This window comes from Phalangium opilio, unplaced genomic scaffold (assembly GCF_054372755.1).
Source record: "Phalangium opilio isolate 3A_F unplaced genomic scaffold, DU_Popi_V2 ptg000077l_1, whole genome shotgun sequence".
Taxonomy (NCBI): Eukaryota; Metazoa; Arthropoda; class Arachnida; order Opiliones; family Phalangiidae; genus Phalangium; species Phalangium opilio.
In genome coordinates, this window is record NW_028324185.1 from 9158949 (window position 1) to 9176895 (window position 17947).

Genomic DNA, 17947 nt, shown 5'->3' on the forward strand with positions numbered 1-17947 from the left:
ACTATTACACGTGCCGGCGAGCTTCGATTTCTGTTCAATAAGGTACATGTAAAATAAAAATTAACTATAGAGCAATGAAGCCATTTAGTGGTAGCGAATACATCCGTCGTCCCTTTAAGTGAACAGCAATAAGCTTGCCCAATGATATTATTTGGTTAAGGGAATCCCATAAAAGAAATTAAGTGTCAAAGTAACTTAAGTAGGCGACGGATCTATAGGCATAAAAGTGAAATTGAAAACATTACATTTCAGATGATTTAGGTAAATCTGTCTCGTAAATGCCCAGCAAACGAGCGTTTTTCTCCAAGTCATCAGAAGGAATTCTATTAAAAAAATAGTAAATAGTTAAATTACGTGGTCTTAACACATTAGTTACAAAAAATTGACCTCTTGCCATTTAAAAAACAAAAATTATTATTTCGCAAGGAGTAGCTCCCGATAGACTTTTTAACGTCAGAGCTGTTGTCCCACAGCTGGTACAATAAAACTAATGTTTTATTGGGGTTGTCATAAATATGAGCAACTTTATTGAATTCCAGTGCATCGCAAATTATTTGTGGTGGAATCCCGTTCAAGTAACCAAACGCGCCTATCACTGATATCTGGTTTGGATAGATGATGCTTTGTTTAAAAAATAAACTTGAAATGTATCTTGGCCACTTTTGTGCTGGACATCCAGCAACCCTTTGAATGATGTTCCACGGGTGATATTTCGCCGCAAACGTTTTTTCAGCCATTTTAAAAACTATGTAGAAAAACGTTAAATGTAAGGATAAATTAATCAAAAAATTCGTATTACCCTACTGTAACCCTCTGTATGATAACTTAACCAAGGGAGAAATCCCCCCGAGGGCCATAAAAAAGAATCAAGACAACTTACTTTAATTATCCAAATTAAGAAGACAATTCTTCTTTAGTTTATTAACGAAATAACAAAGGGATAACAATCCCGTAACCCAACTTGGTTAATACAGAATAACTCCGTTTTAGAATACTTTAGTTCAACAAAGGAGAGAACTGGTCTCTTCAACCGTCAACAGAAAACTGATAACAGCATTCTAAATTAATCTATATTACAACTGTGGAAGGGGGAGTGGCTTGTAACATGGAGTTTAGATATGCCCTGCTAGAACCAAGGAGTGGAAGCTCCAAAGATTCTGGCAGCCATGTTACATCCCCCCTCTTTAGGAACTTGTTTATAAAACAAAAATATAGAATAGAAATTTTTATTTCAGTTTAGGGTTACCCCGAGGAACCCTTATATTCATTAGCAGGGGTATAGGAAATGATTTTATCTTCATTGGTGATGAATGAGTTTCTGTTCAATCTTTACACTCGAAGGGCTTCCCTTTTACCGTGATATTAGGCTCTCCTTTCGGAGGATCAAAGTATGTGGGTAGTGGACGTCCTCCTTCGGTCATCTAAAATTAGAGATATTAGTAATTTCTTTTTGTTGCTTGGGAGATAAATTCCCAAGGGAAAGCAGAGATTGGCTCTCTGGTAAAACAGAAGTATTCCCTTTTTAAGTTCGTGACGTTATTAATGTTAAGGTAAACTTGAACCTCATAGGGTGACCTTAACCTTTTATCATCAGGAGGTCGGTAGTAGATATCTACTTCATTACCTCCTGGCTAAACCGTCGCCCTCTTACATACCTCTCGGCGCCATCCCAATTTAAAAGGTTCTAAATAAATGTCGGGTAATGTAGCCCTATTTAGACGAGGAGTTCTCATTGAATCCGACAACGTGGTTGATGAACTGTCAGACGCACGCTGTAAATGGGATGTCGATTGAGGTATCTGTTCAGGGTTAGATATGTCCTCCGAAGGAGTAGAAATCGGTTTAGGAGGTACTATTTCTTCCGAAAAACCAGACGAGGGAGAATGCTGTAACACCGGTTCCGTGACTGATTGTTCAGAAGACGTTAATTTGTCTTCCGGTGTTCGAATTTCTTCTGAAAAACTGGCCGTTGACTTATGTAGCTCTGGTTCCTCGACTGATTCTTGATCAGACGGGGAAGCCTCCCCTGCCGCAGAAGGCGGACTATCGTTTGAGGTATAATCAAGCTGAAAAGCCCTCATATCGTGATAGGTAAAAAGGAGGAGAGGAGGGTCTTCAAAAAGGGCCATGCCCGGTTCACTGTCAGAATCTGTAGGGCGATGTGAATCATCCCGAACTGCAGGAGGGATCGGTTAATCCGCTGCTTGATTTTCTACTGTACTTGATGTCGAGGGTTGAGGGACATCTGGAATACCAGGAATAATCGGTTGATTGCTTTCTTGACCGTCCTGCGGTGACGGAGACGTAGAAGATGATGATGATTCGGATGAAGAGGTTGAAGAAGTCTATTCAGGCTGGTGGAGCGCTCTATCACCATCCGTAGAAGGACTAGGTTCAATTTCTTCTGCAACGTCCGATTGAGAAGTGGGGGCATTTCCGGCCTGGTCGAAGACAGCTACGTTTGTCCAGTAGAGTTTCAGATGTTCGAGATTAACCTTCCCTACATTCTGCCTTGAGTTAGCATCATCTAACTCATAGACAACGGGGGAATGTTTTGCAACTATCTTAAAGGGACCTGCCCATTTAGGACTAAGCTTTTTCATAAGCTGACCTGTCGTACTGGATAAAGGATGTGTTTCCATCCAAACTAAAGTTCCAACCTCAAATTCTAGAGGGTCATGACGAAGGTCATAATACTTCTTTTGGTGAGCTTTAGCTAACTTAGACAATTCATTACTGAATGCTAATTGTTCCTTAAGAACCATCAAAGCCTTATCACGACTGGGGTCATCATTGTCCTGAATGGGTTCTTCAATTTCTAAATCCCAAGGGAGACGTGGCTCCCGCCCTAAGTTCAAAAAGAAAGGGGATCTTCCCGTGGTTTCATGGGGTGCGGAATTTATAGCGAACTGAAGAAGGTCAAGGGATTCATCCCATCTATCATGGTGATTCCCTACATAAAATGATATTAACTCGCCTATTACTCTATTGACTCTTTCAGTGGGGTTTCCCTTAGGAGTATAGGGGGTGGTAAACTTTGGGTTAATTCGAAATGCTCTGCAAGTCTGCAGCCAAAGCTTTGAAGTAAACTGTACCCCTCTATCACTAAGAATAGCTTTCGGTGCTCCCTACCTAGTAATAATAGACTTAAAAGCCTGTACACAGGTCTTAGCAGTAATAGTTTTTAGTGGAATCATTTCCACAAATTTAGTCATGTAATCGACAAAGACTATTAAATATTTATAGTGGTGTCTACTGGAAGGGAAAGGTCCCATTATGTCGACACTGATCTGGTCCCAAGGACTTGTTATTTCTGAGGGTTGCATTAGCCCTGGCTTTTTCCTGTTTCTAGCCTTAAATTGTTGGCATAAAGAGCATCCTCGAACATAATCCTGGACGTCACTAATTATAGAGGGCCACCAATATCTATATGTAACTTTACTAAGGGTCTTATCTTTGCCCCTGTGAGCTGATAAAGGGTGGTCGTGTAATAACCTCATAGCTTCTAGCGTTAAACAGGGTTAGGTCCTTGCAAGGAATTAATAATAGGGGAAGCAAATGGGTCTTCCCTTTGAGACTTTCTTACGTCTTCTATGGTAAAGACTGAATATAAAGCTCTAGGACCTGGAGGGCGTATCCGACCTTCAACAGAATCACTAGAGGAAGTTGAATTACTACTACAGGTAGAATTTTGACTAGTACTACTACTAGTTGGATCCAAATTACTAGTAGAATTAGAAGTAGCAGAGCTAAGGTTTATGCTAAGGACGTTTATCGGAGCTCTCGATAAAGCGTCGGCCACTACATTTTCTACTCCTTTTTTATGCTTAATTGTAAAGTCAAAGGTCTGAAGGTACATTGCCCATTTAACTAGTCGAGAATTTGGTTCCCTAATATTAAATAACCATTGTAGAGCCTGCTGGTCAGTGAGGACAGTGAATTTACGACCTTCTAGAAATGGCCAGTAGTAGGGACTATACAGATAGACATGGATCCAAGATGGCCGCCCTCCACCAAACTTTTCAGACAAGTCAGGACTAGCCCGAGCTCCTCCCTGTTAGTTTCAACCCCCATGACATCATCTTCTTAACTTAAACTGAAACTAAAAGCTATATTCAACCTTGACGTCATCCTGGTCCGAACCAGCTTTCTGTAGGCCTAAAGTTAATAAAAACACAGATTTTAAGACATCAAATATTTACTTTTTATAAGATGTACAGATATGCGTAATAAATAAATACAGAATATATATTACAAAATAATCAACAACCAGCAAGGATAAACAAACATGTTTTAAAGAGTTCATTTTTCACGTTGACCCTGTATCGTTATTTGACTCGGAAATGCAATCGGCGGAGGGACGTTTGGGTTTATTTTCTAATTGTTTTCTACTTCGCCGCTCAATTTCGTAAAGAGTTAACAAAACGTTGATTATTAACCCGTAAACAAAATAGAAAATGAGACACAGCATATTGGGAGGGCTACGATAGCAAATGATATTTAAATAGCTAGTACGTGCTATATGTAACATACTAGCGAGTTAAGCGGCAGTTCTAATTGGTTCCTACTTGTCCTATTAGGCAGCGAGTAAGTAAAGAGATAATTTCATTGGATAGGCTAATTAGGGCGGAGTTAGAAAATAAGCCTATAATTATAAGTCTGAAAAGAATAACAAATATACGAATAAAGTTTTTTATTAACATATGATATATACAATGTAATATAAAATAACAAATATTTATATACAAAAAAACCCCACCACCATTAAAAAAGACTAAACACCGGTCGAACCGAACCCCCCCACTGCCACGTGACGTCGGGGTCAGAGTCTAGAAACAACATAAAAAATGTGTTACATATTGAACCCTAAATTTGAAAACTTAAAAAATATTTACCGCCGTTTCCACCGGTCTTAATAATAGAACCGGCGTAACAATCAATTGGGCTACTCTATCCCCCCGCCGAACAGAGTAGGGTGTCCCCCCGACATTGGCTATGACCACTTTTAGGGGTCCCCGATAGTCGGCCTCTATTATTGTTAAGAAATATTATATTTTTGGGCATTATAAAATAACTAATAAACATACCTATCGTCCCCTCGGCAACAAACAGCCCTTGGGCCGTTAAGATGCTACGGCCAACAATGCGGCCGTAGCTGTCCGCCGGCAGCATAACGCCTAACCCAGTCGATACAATTTTGATACCGTGAGGGTCAATTACGGTATCGACTGGACAATATAAGTCCAGTCCGGCCGACTGGGGAGTGGCACGACGGGGAATAATCGCTGCCGGATGGATTTTGATGACTGGCAGGCAGGGCAAACGAGAGGCGTTAGAAAAAGACATCTTGAAGTAAGCGGGACTGGTTATTCAGAAACAGAAGTTAAACAACTGATAACTTTCATTCTGAAATGCTGAGTTTATATACTAAATCATCGAGGTCAAATCTAATAGTGTCTAGCCTATACTTTCAAGATTCTAAAATTCAATAAATAGCAAAAAGTTAATTAGGCATAAAATTAGAAATCTCTCCAAGGTCTAAGTTACTTTTTTGTATGCAAAAAAAATTGTCTAGGCATAATTTAAATAATTTAAATGGCATTAAATTTGAATAATTTGCATGAGATCGCTTTATATAAGAAAAAACAATTTATTAGTGAAGGTTAAAAGTAATTACTTTAGGAGGAAAAGAAATTGTTTTTTTTAACATGAGTTAAATCTAAATAAATATATTTAAATAATTTAAATGACATTAAATTTGAATAATTTGCATGAGATCGCTTTATATAAGAAAAAACAATTTATTAGTGAAGGTTAAAAGTAATTACTTTAGGAGGAACAGAAATAGTTTTTTTAACATGAGTTAAATCTAAATAAATATATTTAAATAATTTAAATGACATTAAGTTTGAATAATTTGCATGAGATCGCTTTATATAAGAAAAAACTATTTATTAGTGAAGGTTAAAAGTAATACTTTAGGAGGAACAGAAATTGTTTTTTTAACATGAGTTAAATCTAAATAAATATATATTAATATTGAAATATTAGAGTTTTTTTTATATAGTTACATATACTAACACCCTTTATAATCTTTAGTATCAACTCCACAATAAAAAATGTATTTTAGGTTAAATTAAAAAATCGCTTATCGGTACATAATTATATTTTTTAAACTTTTAATAAAAGTAAAAAGCTATTGTGTTATAAAAAACCATGTCTGGGCCTGTGTTCTAAAAAAATGGCCCTGAGATTTTGGGTATAAAAGCTCGAGCATCGGCATTGGATTGTCACAATCAAACTAGCAGTCATGAGTCAATTTCCTCAAAGCCAATCTTTATTCGACTCGCCACCATCGTCGCCCGGTGCTCGACAAGGATCCAGTAGCGGCCACCATAAAATACCTCAGTTCTTAAAACCGGAACCTGTAGAAGTGCTGATCGATTCCGACGACGAGACGTTCGTCCAAGACGTACTGCAAAAGCACGTCGTCGGAATCCACGGAATTGAGGGGTCGTACCGGCTGAGGAGCGACGGCCAGTACTTCGAGACAAAAATCCCAGCGCGAAAGGGCGATTACTTTGTAGACGTTAGCGTCTACAAATTCAAAGACATAAAGGACGCCCATGCCGACAAGCTCTGGGAGTGTTCCCATAAGCGACTCAAGCGAGTCGTTGACGCTAAAAGCCGGGACGGCGTTAAGCTGCTGAACGCTTTCCACCGTTTGGTGGAAGACTTAAAGGGTGACGCTGAGGCCACGCAGCAGCCGCCCAGCAAAGTATGTATCTATTTAACAATGAATCTGTAAACCAAAACTTTTTTCCAATTGCTTTTTATTTTTGATAGAGATTTAAAAAATGAACAACAGCAGCAGCAGCAGCGGGAGTGACTCGGAGGGTAGTGAGGGAGAGGAACACGCGCAGGTAAACCGGTACTACACAATTGAGCGGCAGATTGACAAAACGAGTCGCAAGTGGCATTGTAAACAAATCGATTTGCGTATAGCTTTTAAAAATTTGAATGACATTCCAACGCGAGATTTTTTTCGAATTTTTCGAAAAATTCTCGAGGAAGTTATACGTAAATTAGTAACCGAGAACCGTGGGTATAATCGGGTTCGATTTGTTTTAAGCTCCCCCGGATTGACGACCCCCGTTAATATTAAATTTATAAAAATTGACAAATTCACCAGTAAGCGAACTATGCGCACCATCTATAGAGTAACGCAATCTAGTCCAGACTTTTTCTTTAATGGGGAAGATTTTCAGTTTGACATTATTTTTCTAAACTTGGATGCAAATATAGGGACTTATTATAAATCCATAAAAAATAGAACTTTGGTTAATTTGGATTATTTCGTTAAACAAAATAACCAATTTATTTTTATGGAGAACAATGATAACCTTTGTTTTGCTCGGAGTTTAGTTCTGGGTAAAGAGCTGGCCGAACGCAATTTTTATCAACAAAATAAGCAAAGCCCGCCCTTTAACCTGGAAAATTTCCTCAAACTGAAACGCAATAGCACCGTCAAGGTAATATTGCCAAAATCTTGCACCGAAAGGTCGGCGTCCCCGAAGGTTTCGTTACTCTAGAAGATATTCAAAAATTTCAAAATTATTTAGCTCCCCATTATCGGATCGTAATAGTTGATGCTGCGAACAATTTTACCATATTTTTCAAAGGACCCCAAGCTCCTAAATTTATCTATCTCTTAAAAATTGGCGACCATATCCACCCCAAGAAAACTTGGCATGGTATGATGGGGGGGTTGTATCTCTTGCGATTTATGCTTGAAATCTTTTTACAAATACGAATTGTTAAAAGAGCATAAATGCCCCGAGGATACAAAACCCTATATATGCTTTCGGTGCCAAGGAGAAGCTTTTCATTTAACCAAGGAAGACGTTTTAAAACGTTGCAACGAATGCCATCGCTACTTTTTCCCGGGCCCATGCTTTGACACTCATTTACTTAATGGCACCTGCGCTAGTCAAAAACGATGTTTAGAATGCGGGCGGCTGATGGGTGACGATCACGACTGTAATCCCGAATGCTCTCAGTGTAAAATAGTTCATCCGCCAGGTGAACATTTTGTTATGCCTTTGGAAACCAAAATGAAAGCCTCGCGGTTTATTTATTACGACATTGAGACTATTCTCAGAAATAATATCCACGTCCCCATTTTATTAGTTTGCGACGTCGAGACTGAAGCTGGCTTTGAAACCAAAATTTTTTACGGCGCCAATTGCGTCGAGCAATTTCTAAATTATTTATTTAGCGTAGAGCAGGTCGTTTTGACTGGACAAAAACGTAAAACGTACCAACCGCGCTTTACTAACACTCAAGTCGTAGCTCATTACGCGAAAGCTTTTGATAACTTTCTAATTCTTATCGCTTTAGTTCATAGACACGTCACCCCTGCTGTTATCTTAGACGGCAGTAAAATTTTAATGATTCATCTTGAGCGACCGCAAATTAGATTTCTCGATAGCTTTAATTACATTAGTCAACCTCTGCGTAATTTCACCAGCATGTTAACCTCGGCGATGTGGCAAAAGGATTCTTTCCATTTGATTTTCATCCCGAGGAAAATCTCAATTACTTTGGCGTCATCCCTGAAGCTTCGTACTTTAACGTAGCTCAAATGAAAGCCAATGATTATCGAGATTTTCAAACTTGGTACGCGTCAATGGAAGGATCTATTTACAACATCAAAGAGGAGCTTATTAAATATTGCATTCAAGATGTCCGAGTCTTAAGACAAGGCGTCGAAGCTTTTAGAAAAATTTACTTAGATCTAACAAAATTAGACCCTTTTTGCTTAAAAAATATCACTTTGGCGGGTGCTTTAACCACTATATATCTTAATAATTACTATAAACCTTACAGCATGGGCATTGTTCCTTCTAACGGCTATAACGCAAAATTTAATCACAGTCAGATTAGCTTAAAATATCTCGCTTGGGTGGAGAAAACGGAAGATATAAAATTGCGAACGGCTTTAAGCTATGGCGGTGAATATCGCGTGGGGCGCTATTTAGTCGATGGTTATAGCCAAACTCCACCCAAAATCTACGATTTTCACGGTTGCTACTTTCACGGATGTCCATGCCAAAAACTTAATGCCTACAATACCCAACTTAAAGCCAGCAACAGATTTTTGTACGAGCGGACGCTAGATAGAGAGCTGTTTATTAAAGAGAAGATGGTTGGGTATGAATATACCTCCATCTTTGAGTGTCAATTTGCGAAGCTTTTAAAAGAAAACGCCGAAGCTAAGGCTTTCTGCAAAAGTTTAACTTTTCGACCTCAAATATCAGCCCGTAGCGCTCTCTATGGGGGACGAACGGAAAATTTTGTTCTTAACTGCCACGTGCAAGGTAAGGAGAAAATTTTCTACAAGGATATTACTTCTTTGTACCCGAAAGTTTGTCGCGATTGTCCGTACCCTAGCGGCCACCCCATAATCTATAACAGAGATTTTGACAAATCGCCAGGGTGGTATTTTGGCGTTATGAGTTGTCGTCTGCTGGCCCCTCAAGATCTCCACATCCCCTTAATTCCCTTTCGCAGCGGTGGTAAATTAGCCTACGCCCTCTGTCGCACGTGTCTAGAATTGCGAGCGAAAATTTGCGATCACACTGTCAATGAACGGGCTTTCGAATCAGCTTGGCGTGACGGTGTGTACTTGGTGCATATTGACGGGCGACTGATATTGTATTTATAAAGTTTTAGTCTTTTATACCTTGGGGTGATTATAAATAATTTCTCTGTTTTTAGATATAATTAATTGGTTGTTTGGAAATTCGGCCATGGCAATGCACGTGACGTTTTCGGTTAGCGGAGAGCTAAATCTTAACGATAATCTCAAGTTACCAGTCTGTGGCATGGAATTTAGACCTAACGAAGCGAGATGTTCTCTACTCAAATCAAAAACAACGACAAAAAAGCCTTTCTTATATAAATCGTAAGAAATTATATTTCCCCGGTCAAGCCCTAATATCTCGAGCCCCTCGAATAAAGAATTGTAACATCTAACGTATTGATTGTCGTCAAAATTAGGCGTAAACGGGATATCGGAATAATTTTGAGAATTTAAAGAGAATTGCATGAAATCGAGTTTGAAGTGTTGGAGATCCAGGGGGTTGGAAGTTGCTTCCCCTACAAATTTTTTATTAGTAACGAAAGCCACGACAGTTCGCGAGGGTAATTGCCCCGTAAACAAGCTGTCCCTAGTAAAATCTTGCGTTCCGGTGGTTATTAAGAAATTTTTCATAACAATAGAGTTTACTTCGTAGCGAGCGTTTATTTCCGAATTTAACATCTGGGCGTGAGCTAGTTGCAGTTCGTGATTAACCTCAATTTCGCACGTAAACAAGGTGCATTCTGTTAAATCAATCTTATACTTTTTGCCCGCTTCATTGTGAATAATAGCGAAATCCGTGGAGCTTCGATGAAGTCTAATTCGCACCTCGATATTATCTAGTAAGAATTTGGGCGTTTTGAACATATCCAAAAATAATTCGCCAATTACATCGCACGTCTTTGATTTTGCCACGCGTTTAGCGCGACGACCAATACCATTATCTTCCTTGTTAATATTGGCGTCTTCTAAGCAAATGAAAACCACCATTAGCAACTTTATTTTCTATAAGAAAAACTATTTCAAGGATCTCTTTGAAATGTTAACCACATATTAAGGTTCTGAATTGTAGTTCAGAGAAATGTTTTCAAAAGAGTAAACATAATACGAAAAACATTACAGCCAATCAAAAAAACCACTCTTATACATTAAAGTCAGTATCAAGTCTAATCTAAGAGAGCTACCGCTGCCTTTTTAATCATTGCAGAAATAGCCACTCAACTGTGGGCCGTCTATTTCAGCCCGTGGTAGAAATTTCTTAAACCAGGGCATATATGGCTTTATATAGATTAATCCGTATTTATGCATTTTTTGCATATATAGTGAACCTTAGTTAAAGTGCTAAAGAAATAGACACTCCGTAGGAGGATGAACCATTTTAGAGTACATAGCAGATTAAACTATGACACTCACCAAGGTAAAGCGGTTTTGCCTTATCGAAATTTAAACGAGAATGTTTAACGACGTTGTTTGAATTAGACGAGGAGATTCAATGCACCGTGTCCCCCTGTGTTCAACTAAATGGTTATAACTGAAATGATATTCTGCTGTGCCAAGTCCAAAAACCATTACGATATTGTAAGACAATTGCATTTTTAAAATAAACCCGAGAAAAACATAATAATGATCTTCGGAAATGACTTTCATTTTGTTTTTAAAGCTGAGTAAATTGGTATTAAATGTAGGGCTTATAAAGGAAGGTTTGGTTAAATCTACGCACACAACACGAAAACGATAGCGATATTAAGTTGTTTTCTAACCATTATATGGGTCCTTGACGCCTCATTCGTAGTTGCAAAGGAAAAGGCTCAAGATGAAATTTGTAAAAATACATTTGTAGACGCTGCCACTAGTACCAAAGATGGAAGTTTACTTGTTTAAAGGTAAGTCTACGTTGAGGAGAACTTAGATTTTAGAAAGTATTTGTCAAGCTTGTCAGAATTGTAACAAGATGACATATCCCACATTTAAGCATCCATTCTTATTATGGAACAAGAAATATCTTATAATAAATTTTCTTTAACTACATCGAATCATACTATATTAACTATAGCTAATTTCTGACACTTAATTTGATGTAGGTGATTATACGTGGAAAATAGGTGAAAATGGTATACATCATGGCTATCCTAAACTTATAGTGGAAGAATGGAAAGGTATGGAAGCCGGACCAATTGACGCTGCATTCACATGGCTTGATGACAGAACTTTCTTCTTTAAGGTTGGTTGTTTTGATGTAAAACACCCTTCCAATACACCCTTTTCAGAAGTTGTTGGTGAAAGAGAGTAGGGAGTTTGACCCCCATTTTTGTTAATGACATATATCGAGGCTAACAATTCGCGCGTCTAGAAATAGCTATAATTTTCGGCACCCAAATTGGATAACTATAGGAGAACAAAGGCGGGGACCAGTCCAGGGACCATTTTATTATTTCGGACACTAGGGGGACACTGGTTCCAAGTACTATTTTAAAAAATGTGCTTATTTCCCAGAAGGAAAAGTACCATATAACTTAAAAGTAAGAATAGAAAATTCGACGTAATAAAGCAAACACTTCAACATTAACAGATGGAAACCATCAATCGGGATAAAAAGATGCTATATGTTAAGGAGGTCCTACTATAGGCATGCTATATTTTAAATAAAGGAAAGGACCACCACTTTTGCATGTTAATTTTAAATCATAGGCCATGCATGATATGAGGGTCTAAAATCTGCTATTAGTTTGTGTTTTTTTAATTAATCTTAGTTTTTTATAAATTTAAAACCAAATTAGAAATGGAAATATATGTAGCGTCATGGCCGTTTTATTTAAAACTGTGACGTTATTCGCAATTAGAGTTTCACTCGACAACATCCTTTCGCGGCCACGTGATGGCGCTATAGCTGCATTATTGATCTTTTAACAATACACGTCCCATACTATAAGATTTGAGATGATTTTCGAAGCAGCATTACCCGCATGGGTCTGTTATTTAAAAAAACCAACTAGACGAGACAAAAAACATTAATTTAAATTGAGGTAGGAGAGTACAGGAATAGAAATTTGAACCGGAGTAAACACCATATAAGCTTGTAACATCGGGGTATCCGCGTAAACAACCGAGGCTTAGCGGCTTGGTCCTGATGCGACGCCGCTAGATGGCGATTGCGGGACCTGTCAGAGAGAACCCGGCTGTTCGCTTCTTTCCTGTATTTGGACGAAGTGCTAACGGATCTAAACGCTACATGCGTTTGACATCACAGTCTCTTTAAATTATTAATAAAAACTTTTGAAGACATGATTTTAAAACATTAAATATTAGAAAAAAATTCTTATCTTATTTTTTTTCATCAAAATTCCTTTAGTAAAATATTTTATTATGAAATATCTGGTTCATTTTAAAAATATTACGCATACGCATTTTACTTTCTATTAAAAATTTACAGTTAGGTTTGAGTATTCGTCTCAATAAGGATAATAAAATATGCAGAAAATCGTTGAAAGCTGAAATCAGTATTAAAACCTAACAAAATATGTTAGTTAACTTTTAAGTTTTCGAACTTTCAAACATAAACGTGTTGTAAAGCTCTCAAAAGATCACGACCAAGGTACAGATCTTTTCGACTATAATGACTACATCACAGTAAAACGGCCTATGTAATTTTCCGCTTCGCATTATTTTTAATTGTAAAATATTAAAATTTAAAATCATCATGTTCAATTTTCCAGATATCCAAGTATTTCAATCTCCTTAAATCAAATGTTAGTCGAAAATCAACACTGATATCAAGCTAGTATCCTTGAAACTATTCTTGAAAATTGTATATTTTTTCAAGAACAATTATTAAGAGCAAAATACTTGTTTAAATAATATTGAAAAGTATTTTCGGTTGATGAAATTTTGGTGAAAAAACTAAGATAAGAATTTTTTTTAAATATTTAATGTTTGTAATCCGGTACGCGACAATTTAGTCTCGCCGTTATGGTCATGCCGATTTGGTCTTGGGACAAATTGGTCTAGGGAAAAATTGCTCTCAGGACAATTGGGTCTTGGGCAGTAGGGTCTCGGGACTCTTTGATCTCGAGACAAATTGGCCGCGGTACAATAGGGTCTCGGGACAAATTGGTCCCGGAACAATTGGGTCTCGGAGACACATTGGTCCCGGAACAATTGGATCTCGGGGCAAATTAGTCTCTGGACACGAAAATCTCGTTTAAAAAAAATATCACCCTTCAGCATTTTTTAACCAGCGAATTTTAACCGAACCAAACCCAAACTTATTTGGAGGTAAAAATATATTTTTATGAGTATTAAAAGCCCGCCTCTTAGCACGAACAATTTATTAGCAATAATATAAATATTTTGGAAAAGATGGCAGCTAATTAATTGGAGAATATTTTGGAAAAGGTGGCAGCTAATTAATGGGAGAATATTTTGGAAAAGGTGGCAGCTAATTAATGGGAGAATATTTTGGAAAAGGTGTCAGCTATTTAATAGGAGAATATTTTGGAAAAAGTGGGAGCTATTTAATAGGAGAATATTTTGGAAAAAGTGGCAGCTATTTAATAGGAGAATATTTTGGAAAAGGAGGCAGCTAATTAATAGGAGAATATTTTGGGATAGGTGGCAACTAATTAATAGGAGAATACTTTGAAAAAGGTGGCAGCTAATTAATAGGAGAATATTTTGGAAATTGCGGCAACGAATAATTGGGACCATTGTTTCACGTAACCAAATAATCACTAGACCAAAACGTCCCGAGACCAAATAATCACTTTACCAAATAGTCTCGAGACCAAATAATCACGATACCAAATAGTCCCGAGACCAAAAAGCACAAGACGTAATAGTGCCGAGAATGTAAAATCACGAGACCAAATGGTTGCGAGACCAAAAAGTCACGGGACTAAAAAACCACGAGACCAAATGGTCACAAAGCCAAATCGCTGTGACCAATTAGTCCCGCGACCAAATCAGCGAGACCAAAAGGGCGATACCAATTCTACGAGACCATATTTTCCTTTTCCGTTTATAATAATGTCTTTAAAAATGAAAATTTGAATATCTCTCACTTCAGGCAATTATTTTATTTACTTATCTCTTACTTTTTCGCATCTTTGTACGCAAAGATAGTTGTTATTAATATCTGTGACTTTAGTCTTAATAATAATTAAAATTGTTTAGAAACTATCGTTTTAAACCTTAGGATTGAAAAGCAGGCGCTCTTTTTAAGTCTTAGGGCTTTGCGCGGCCATTATTTAAAGGGTTTTAACTAACTAACCTTCGATTATATAACTGTCAATCATGACTTGTCGACATAACAATCAACGCCTAGTCCAACTAAAATTGCTTTCAATTCGTTTTCACAGTGGAAACGGTATACCACAAAAAAATCAGTAGACCTAAACAACAAAAGAATCTTTAAATCTGTGCACAATCAGATTCCTTAGACTTTCGCACAAAGAGATATCATAGACTTGTGCACAAAGAGATATCATAGACTTGTGCACAAAGAGATATCATAGACTTGTGCACAAAGAGATGTAATACTCTTGTGCACAAAGAGATGTGATAGTCATGTGCACAGTGAGATGTGATAGTCTTGTGCACAGACAAATGTCATAGACCTGTGCACAAACACAAACAGATGTCAAAGACCTGTGCACAAACAGATATTATAGACCTGTGCACAAACAGATATCATAGACCTGTGCACAAACAGATATCATAGACCTGTGCACAAACAGATATCATAGACATGTGCACAAAAAGATGTCATAGACCTGTGCACAAACAGATATCATAGACATGTGCACAAAAAGATGTCATAGACCTGTGCACAAAAAGATGTCATAGACCTGTGCACAAACAGATATCATAGACCTGTGCACAAACAGATATCATAGACTTGTGCACAAACAGATATCATAGACCTGTGCACAAACAGATATCATAGACCTGTGCACAAACATGTCATAGACCTGTGCACAAACAGATCCCATAGACCTGTGCTTAGATGTCAGAGAGTTGTGCACATGATATCTAACCTAATAAATAACCCTCACCTTTTTTCGCACGCTTAACAAGATGCCCATGTCAATACTACACTTTTGCGCGGCTACCACTCTGCTGACAATAATTTTTCCGGCGAACTATGGATGTTAGTTCCGTTTCGAATGTTGAAAACTTAAAGCTAGATTCCCACTCGACCGAAAAAACCCGGCGGTAATTACGCAGCCGACGGAAGAAATTTTAACTTACGCCGGAACCCGGCGGTAGACCGTTCACACAACGACTGAATTTTGAGTTTGGCGGTAGATACTTTTGGGTGACGTGATAGATTTGAGTTGTTTTCACAACATCTATTTTGCACTCAGATTTGATATATTTGTCCCCTTGTCGCTTAAATCGTAGTACAAGAAGGGATATTTCCTAGCCTCCTCCATAAAGTCTTCCTTATTAACATCTTATCTTTTTTACTCCATTAGTTTCATTTTTCTTTCTTGGTGGCATGTTTCCGATAAGCCTTGGTCAACCACCAAAAATAGCTAAAAAAATCTATCTCGCGTATGCGTGCGCTCTTGCAATTTATGACGTAATCAGTATGACAATTTCATTCGCTGAGACACCGGCGTAACGCCGAACACGACCAAAAAATAGAACACAACTTCCGCCCGGCCGAACGGTAATTCCGTCGGGCTCGGCGTAAAGATTTTTCGGTCAAGCCGCTTTCTGCCGGGTTTCCGTCGTGTTTTCCGTTGAGTGGGAATCTAGCTTTATCCAGCAAATGAAGCTATGTTAATTTCTGGCCATAAATTGTTGTCAAATATGGTGTTGGTTTTTAACAAGTCTTTTTAACGACTTTTCGGAAATACATTGAAAGTGGTTGGTGCTTCAAGTGAGTCTCGTTTTATAGATCAACTCCCGATTATCAAGGGCCAAAATAGGGAAATTGAAAAAAAGGCCGAAAAAGTCAGGGTAAAATGAGCAAACTTGAAATGGATAAGTATATTCTATGTAGAGTACTGTTAAATCCGAAAATCGCAGAGCTCTCTTTATTCACTCCCTATTTTTATGTTATGTATGAAAATAAATAAATTCATATTTTTACAATAACATTTTTAGTGTTGGTTTAATTCTAATTGTTTGTTTGATATGATAATAGTTAAAATAATCCATAATTGTCAAAAAATATGATTAAATAACCTTCTGAAGGTCTTTAATAATGGTGGTCCTATCCTTTAAAGGAATACCGAACTGATTTAAAAATTATCTCAAATCTAAAAAAAACTTACTTTTTTGAGAGTTTAAACATTTCTGATTCCAAAAATATACCTAATAAATATTTTAATATGAGGGAAAACACAGAAAAAACACTTCGAAAACTTGAAATTTGGGGGCAAAAGCAAATTTGCGGAGAAGATTTTTGGCGGGTTTTTCTCCTTGCTACGTCACTCACGGCATCTCGCGGAAAAGCCAAGCGCGCGCGCCCGAGACTCCCGAGTATACAAATGCCGCGCGAATCTGAATAAAATAGGCTTAACGCGAAGCGGAGACACTAAAAGGCGTCACGTGAGAGACATCAAGAGAGAAAATTTCTCCTTACTACGTCATCAAACGAAACAAAATTTAGCTAAGCCTTTTCCAAACACAAAACTTTGATTGCAATTTTATAAATTTCTACGAAACCAAATACAAAAGTAAACATATCATAATAAACTAGATTTTTCAAGGATTTTTTTGTATTTTAAGTTTGTGGATGACGAAAATTATGGCAGTAACTCTTTAAATCAGTATAATCGGCCTTTCCTTTAAATCAATATAATCGTTATTGAGTAACAAACATCCAAACTCTAAAATATTCGCATTTATATTGTTAGTAAGATGATTTTATTACAACATATTTTTGAGGCATCGACTTGAAAATAGCATGCAGACAATTAAAAGAGTGGATAAGCGCAACCTTTGTTAAAACACATATTGTGGGCAATTCTTTAACTTTTTATGCGAATTTTTGCAAGTGAAAACTATCACCTAATGGGTTGGTGTCAACTTCGTGCGTTCTATGATAGTGCGATATCTAAATATATCTAAATATCAATGGTTGATGACACCTAAGACTAATTACCTATTTAGATATCACGATTTAGACGGCACGAGGTTGGCACCAACCCTTGATACGATAGTTATCACTTGCGAAAACTCGCTTAAAAAGTTGGAGAATTGTCCCAATTGCAAGGCTATAATTGCTTTAAAAATTAATTGGTGTGAAACAGTATGACATTTTGCTAGGGCGAAAATTATTGGAAATTCGAAAAC